General features: G+C 47.4%; 1 long non-coding RNA gene across 1 annotated transcript; it reads left to right on the top strand.

The window, feature by feature from the left end:
- The first annotated feature begins 2,483 nt into the window (after positions 1 to 2,483).
- Positions 2,484 to 5,309, top strand: LOC129736802 (uncharacterized). Its single transcript, XR_008733877.1, has 3 exons — positions 2,484 to 3,553; positions 3,692 to 3,854; positions 4,119 to 5,309. It is a non-coding gene; the product is annotated as an uncharacterized LOC129736802 (long non-coding RNA).
- Positions 5,310 to 5,963: the final 654 nt, after the last annotated feature.

Genomic DNA, 5,963 nt, shown 5'->3' with positions numbered 1-5,963 from the left:
GACGAGCACCTTTTGTGCCCGAGTGCAGGATGCTAGGCTGGCTGGGGTGCTTCTGCTGATGTGCTGAACAGGCTGGGTGGGGGCTGGGTGCTTTCTGCTGGGTGCTTTCTAACCTCAGAGCTGGATTCGAGAGCTAAGATAAAGCAAAAAGGATGTTTGGGTCCTTGAACATGCCCAGAGGATGGCAACAAAGCTGGTGAAGGGGCTGGAAGGCATGTCCCGCGTGGAGCGGATGAGGATGCTGCGTTTGTCTGGTTTGGAGAAAAGCTGCATCAAAGGAGGTTCATACTTGACACAAGAAAACAGTTATTTACTGGGAGGGTGGTCAAACACTGGAACAGGGTCCTCGGGGAGGTGCCCAATGCCCCCTGCCTGTCTGTGTTTAAGAGGCGTTTGGATAACGGCCTTAATAATATATTCTAATTTTTGGTCAGCCCTGAGGTGGTCAGGCAGTTGGACTAGGTGTCTGTGTAGGTCCCTTCCAGCTGGACTCTTCTAGTCTGTGACCGAGTGGGGTTCTAAACCTGAACAACAACTCAGAATGTTGGCATTTACCCCAGACCAGATACAATAAGAGATTTCCACTCGGTAACCCTGAGTTGTTTCTTTCTGTTAACATCAGAACATAAATATTAATGTAATCACAAATCTATTTAGCACATACCCAAAGCATCACATTTAATAGTATGTGTTACTGTTGAATTAGGACATTATTATTAAACCATTAATTTAAAACACTGAAATGCATAGCCTATAAACTCAAAATGAAACTGCCCTGCCACAAATGATAAATTAGGAATCAGTCATTTAATCTTGCCCTGCTCCTAAGAAAAGCTTTGCTTCCAGTGTGAGCACACTCTCTGGTGGGAAACTTTCTCCCAGAACAACCTGACTGCTCTGCGGTGAGGTTTTATCCTGAAACCTGTTTTCCCATGTGCTCCCTTTCTCATTCTGGGGCTCTGTCTGAACCTCAGGGAGGGTCTCGGGTCGGGGGCTGGGTGACTCTCCAGTCCTGCAGCCATTTCTGCTAGCGGTGGTCAGACTCCTCAGCCCAGGCTGGCTTAGCTGCACTCACAAGGCATGGTGCATCTCTAACACTTGGCAAAACACCATGTACCTCCTCTGTGGAGCTTGGCATGTCCTCAGGGTTTAATCAATGTTGTCATCACCTTGGCTGTCCGTTGCTTTGCTAGGGTACAACCTGAAAAATGAAGTTTTTCCATGTGAAGGAAACCTCTGCAGTAAAGATATAAAGCAGTTGCCTGCTGCTCCTGGATGCCAACCATGTTTGTCAGGTACCAATCCTGGAGGAGTGTTTTATTTCTGTTCCTGTTGTAAGGAGCAGCCTTTTCTTCTGGCTGCAGAGGTCAGGACTATCTCCTCATGCTTTCAGCATCCTTCCCACCCATTTGGGGCCAAGATGTGACAATTCAACAGCGTAGGCTGGCAGCAGGAGCCATTGCTACTATGTTCACCATGGAGCAGACCAAGCAAGTGTGGACACTGTAGCCTTTCCTCTTCTCTGCAAGGGTAGATTAAGGCTGAGTTCTAGGCAAGACAGGGCTTGAAGAAGCTGTTTTTGTGGCAGTTCTGGTCATGGGGAGAAAGATCCTGGACTCCGTGCTTGCCTTGGGCGGTGGTGTTCACCAGCTGCTTTGCCAAGGGGCTTGGCTGGTTTGCTGTAAATAACTTCTGGAGCCTGACTGTCGTGTCCAAGCCTGTGACGGCAAAAGATGGTAATTGACTTTCAAGCACATGATCTCACTGGCTCCTCTCCATTGCAAAAATACCTCGTGAAGGACCCATTGATCAAGAACTGCCCTGTAGAGTCAGGTCACTTACAATCTCTAAGAATGTACATACAAGAGCAGCCAGGCATTATCTGGCCACAAAACGCTGCTGCTGAGGGATGTTTGGAGTCCAGCAGAATCCACATAACCAGGGAAATTGAGAACTGAGGCTGGAAGCCTGGCTTCTGCTTCAGCCCAAGGAGCTTCCCAAAGATGTGACTCTCAGAGCCTCCTGCCAGACAGGGAGCATTGGCCAAGGGTTGTCTTCCCTTGCTCTCTCTGCCTCAAGATCTTTTGTACTTTCTGTAGATCCTTCCTGCCAGGAGGCTCCTAATTCCTTCCCTCTTGTCACGGTGCTCGTACATCTCACAGGGGTTGTCAGCAGCGCTTCTGACTCTGCTCTTCCAGGACTGGTGACCAAGGCATGTTCTTCTGGTTGCTGCTCGTGCTGCTTCTGCCCTCTCTGATCATTTCCATTCTTCGTTGTCCCACAGGTTGCTCTCTGGAAATGAGTTGCTGAACAGGGCTGCCAACTACTGCCCTTACCCAGACATGCTAGAGAGGCAACCTTCTCTCCTAACGCTCTTCCAGGTAGCAGAAAAACATCCAAATACTCTTCCAAACCCACATTCAGCTCACTGCAGAGGGGGTCAGGGGCAGGCCATCTGGGGTGCGCCCCTTTCCGGAGTAAAGGAATGCGAAGGACTAGGAAAAGGACCTTTCTTCTGAATCAACCTCATCTCATCTCCCCGTGGATTAATGTCTCTGTTTTTTGTCTGTCTAGAGGGAAGCAGTTCTTGAACAGAAGCTTAGGGGGTGCCTATGGGAAGGGGCAACCAGATCTGGACGATCAGGAGAGCTGTCCTGTTCCCTTCAGTTGCTGAACTTCACAAATGCTAGAAAAGGCAACTTCTCTGCAAAGGAGAACTTGAAAAAGCCTCTGGAAGTCCATCATAGGAACTGACATGTCAGAGATACCTGGGTTGGGGGTCTGGAGAAGGAGGACTGATATGCTGTGATGGAGAAGGCGCCACAGGGCAGGAAGGCAGGACAGCAATGACAGATGGTGCCCAGGGCAGGGTTAAAAGATGCTGATGACTGAGGAGAGCGGGAATTTCCATGGTGTAGTCTGGCACTGCACACTGCCTGTACCCAGCCTGCGATATTAATCACTTTCACCAGCTTCAGAAAAAATAGATCCCTCCCCTCTATGATATAATAATCAGAAAATTCAACAGCCCCAATTTAGCCAGAGCCAAAAACCTCATTCTGGAAATACTGCTCCATTTTTCAAAGTCCTTACGCCTTTGAGATCAGCTCTTGATTTTATTGGGATGACTCCCCTTTCTGAAAGAACACTCCAGCACAGTCTCTGCAGCCTTTCTCCCAAACTGTATGAATCACTGCGGCCTCACGGAACTGCCACAAGTCACTTGAGCAGCTAAAAATATCTCAAGAGGAAGCAGGACAAAAATACACATATCCGCTGCTGTAACGCTGGGCTGGGAGGATGCGCACCGAATTAACATCTTCCCTTTTCCGCAGTTTCATTCCCTGCAGGTTTATTCATTAGTGAAAGCAGATTCGAACAAACATAGAGGTTTGTAGGAGACTTTTTGGAAAGTTGTTTTTTAGGGGAAGAGGGGTGGTGGAAAAAACTACTTGTGTATTTCAAATGTGGCCCACAGATCTGATTTCCAGTGTCTTCTGGCTCAGGCATCTGTACTGTGGGGGTTTCTTCCAAAGTGATGAGTAAAGCTTTGGTAAGTGAAGGGGGGCTGAGTATCTTCTGAGGACTCATCTTGGTGGCTGATGGTAGTCTTGATGGTCTGCCTTGATCTTCAGGGCTGGGTGTTTTGAAGTGGCAACTGTGATTCACCTCCACCATTGCTGCCTTCCAGGAGCGTGTGTGTTTATCTGAACTGTTCCTGCTTGGAAGATTTCATCCCAACGACTTTTAAGTGAGAAGCTACTGGCAACAAGGGGACAGAAGGAGCATGCACAGCTGTGCCGCTAGCTGTTGTGTGTGATGAGCTGCCTTGCAGATGCTTTACCCATTTGCTGGTACATGGGTCTTGCAATAAGTTTCTTTGTGTGTCCGGGGCTGATGATGGGTCTGCACAGAGAAGCAGCTGTGGTGATCCCCCAGGCTGCCCTGTGCAGTGTGGCCAGGCAAGGAGTCCAATGTCCCACATATCTCCACAGCTCCGCACCAGCCAGAAACAAATATACTCTTCTTTTCCTGCAATATTAAATTATTTTAATATTTTATTATTTTAATTTTTATTAATATTATTATTTAAATATTTTATTTAATATCTTCCCCAGGCGGACTCAGCCAGGTCCAGCAACATCCAGTCTTGGAGCAAAAGCACCTTCAGAGTCCATGGCTGTAAGCACTTGTGGTTTTTAAGAGCCATCACACCCAGGCACGGGGGGCATTATCTCACTCCAGGTCCACAAACAACCTCCAGCTGAAGGCAGATTTCTCCTCCAATCACTTCTATTTCACCTTATACTTAGAATTTACAGCACAGCGCTGGTTTCCTCTCCACTGTCTTTAAAAGGAGCCTGGATGCATAGCTCCGCTGGAGACATCTGCATCAGAGATGTTTATAGTCATACTGATGAGTCTGTCCCTGCACGTCCTCGAGGGAGTCTATGCTGTCAAAAGACAATATACCATCACTCCCAACAATCCCACGTCAGCACTGGGAGGCTGCCAGTACAGCGTGAAATCAAGTCCACAGAATCCAACTGTCCTACATACTCCGAGAAATATCATCTAAGCGATGAAAGGTCACCCAGACTCTGAAGTCTGATGCTGTATGTGTAAACAGGTTTAAGAAAAAAGTTTCCAGCAGAGGATGGACATGGATTGTAGTTGCAGTGGCTCTAATGCATGACTACCTGTGCCAAAGATAACACATGCTCTCAGTGCTGGTTGCTGTATATAGAATACATACTTAGGCTTTATGACAACTTGGAAGAATGTCATCTCCTAAATGGAAACTAGTTACAGTGAAGTAGGTTGGCTGTTCCTCAACTTCTGAAGCAAGAGATGCTGAAATGATAGGGGAAAGACACTGAGGTTGCAAAAAGTATAAAAAAAAAATTGAGTTAGACTGCAAACAAACCAAAGAACAACAACAAAAAACCCCCTGGAAACAGTCAAATATTCTCCATAATGCTATTTCCAGACACTACATCTATGGTCCAAAGCTGGCCTGGATTTGTTTACGCTGGAAACAGTCATATCCGAGTTGAGGATTACTGCATTCACTTCCAGAAATAGCTGGAGAATACAACCACCAAACATCGCCTCCTGTACAAAGGTTATATCTGCTGGACCAGGCAGACCAGAGATCCCCACATAGCTAATGCCCGTGGATTGATGTCATGAACATCAATGTTTTGCTTGACATTGCAGGAATAGATCTTTGAGTACTGTATACCTGCTGTCTACTTAACTTGCATGAATTTGGTCGAAAGATTAAAATAAAGCTTGTTTCACTGTGATTTTTAGCTGATACTGCAAATCCTCCCTCCTAGTTGCTGGAGTTATTATTTCTTTTCCCCAGGTCCCTTGTAATGAGGGGAGGTCTGAGTACACTGGAGCAGCTCAGGGCTGCTGCATCCTTGTTTTCACCAAGAAAACACCATCAAAATAGAAAGCAAAGCAAAATAACCCATTTAAGCCCTTTTAACCTATTAGCATTTGCTTTATTTAGGTAGTTCTTGACTATCCCTCCCCAAAGGCTGGTGGGAGAGGGGCCAGAGCTGCACGACCCACTGGTGAGCTTGGGGCCAGCTGGTGCTCGCCGGCACGCAGCCAAGGAGACCATGCTGGCCCATGGGAGAGAAGTGGGTTTTTTGTTGTTTTGTTGTGTTTTTTTTTTTTCTCCTCGGGAAGAGCTCATTGGGATGAAGAAAGATGTTAATAAGCCAAACGGAGACTGTCTCACTCCACTGTGCCGCCTGGCTCCCTTCCAGCCCAGGCTGTTATTAAATTACGCAGAAAACAGGAGGAAAGAGCCCCGCACGGCAGCTTTCCTAGCAGCCTTTGTCACTGATTTGTGCCAGTCAGCCCTGGAACAAGAGCCAGGCAGGCTGGACACCTCTGCCAAGCTGCAGCATATCGTGGGGGGGGTCTCGCTTCAGGGCTCCACTCGG

Source organism: Falco cherrug, chromosome 9 (genome assembly GCF_023634085.1).
Source record: "Falco cherrug isolate bFalChe1 chromosome 9, bFalChe1.pri, whole genome shotgun sequence".
Classification (NCBI taxonomy): domain Eukaryota; kingdom Metazoa; phylum Chordata; class Aves; order Falconiformes; family Falconidae; genus Falco; species Falco cherrug.
The sequence above is the reverse complement of the archived record's forward strand: the minus strand, read 5'-3'. Positions and strand labels throughout refer to the sequence as shown.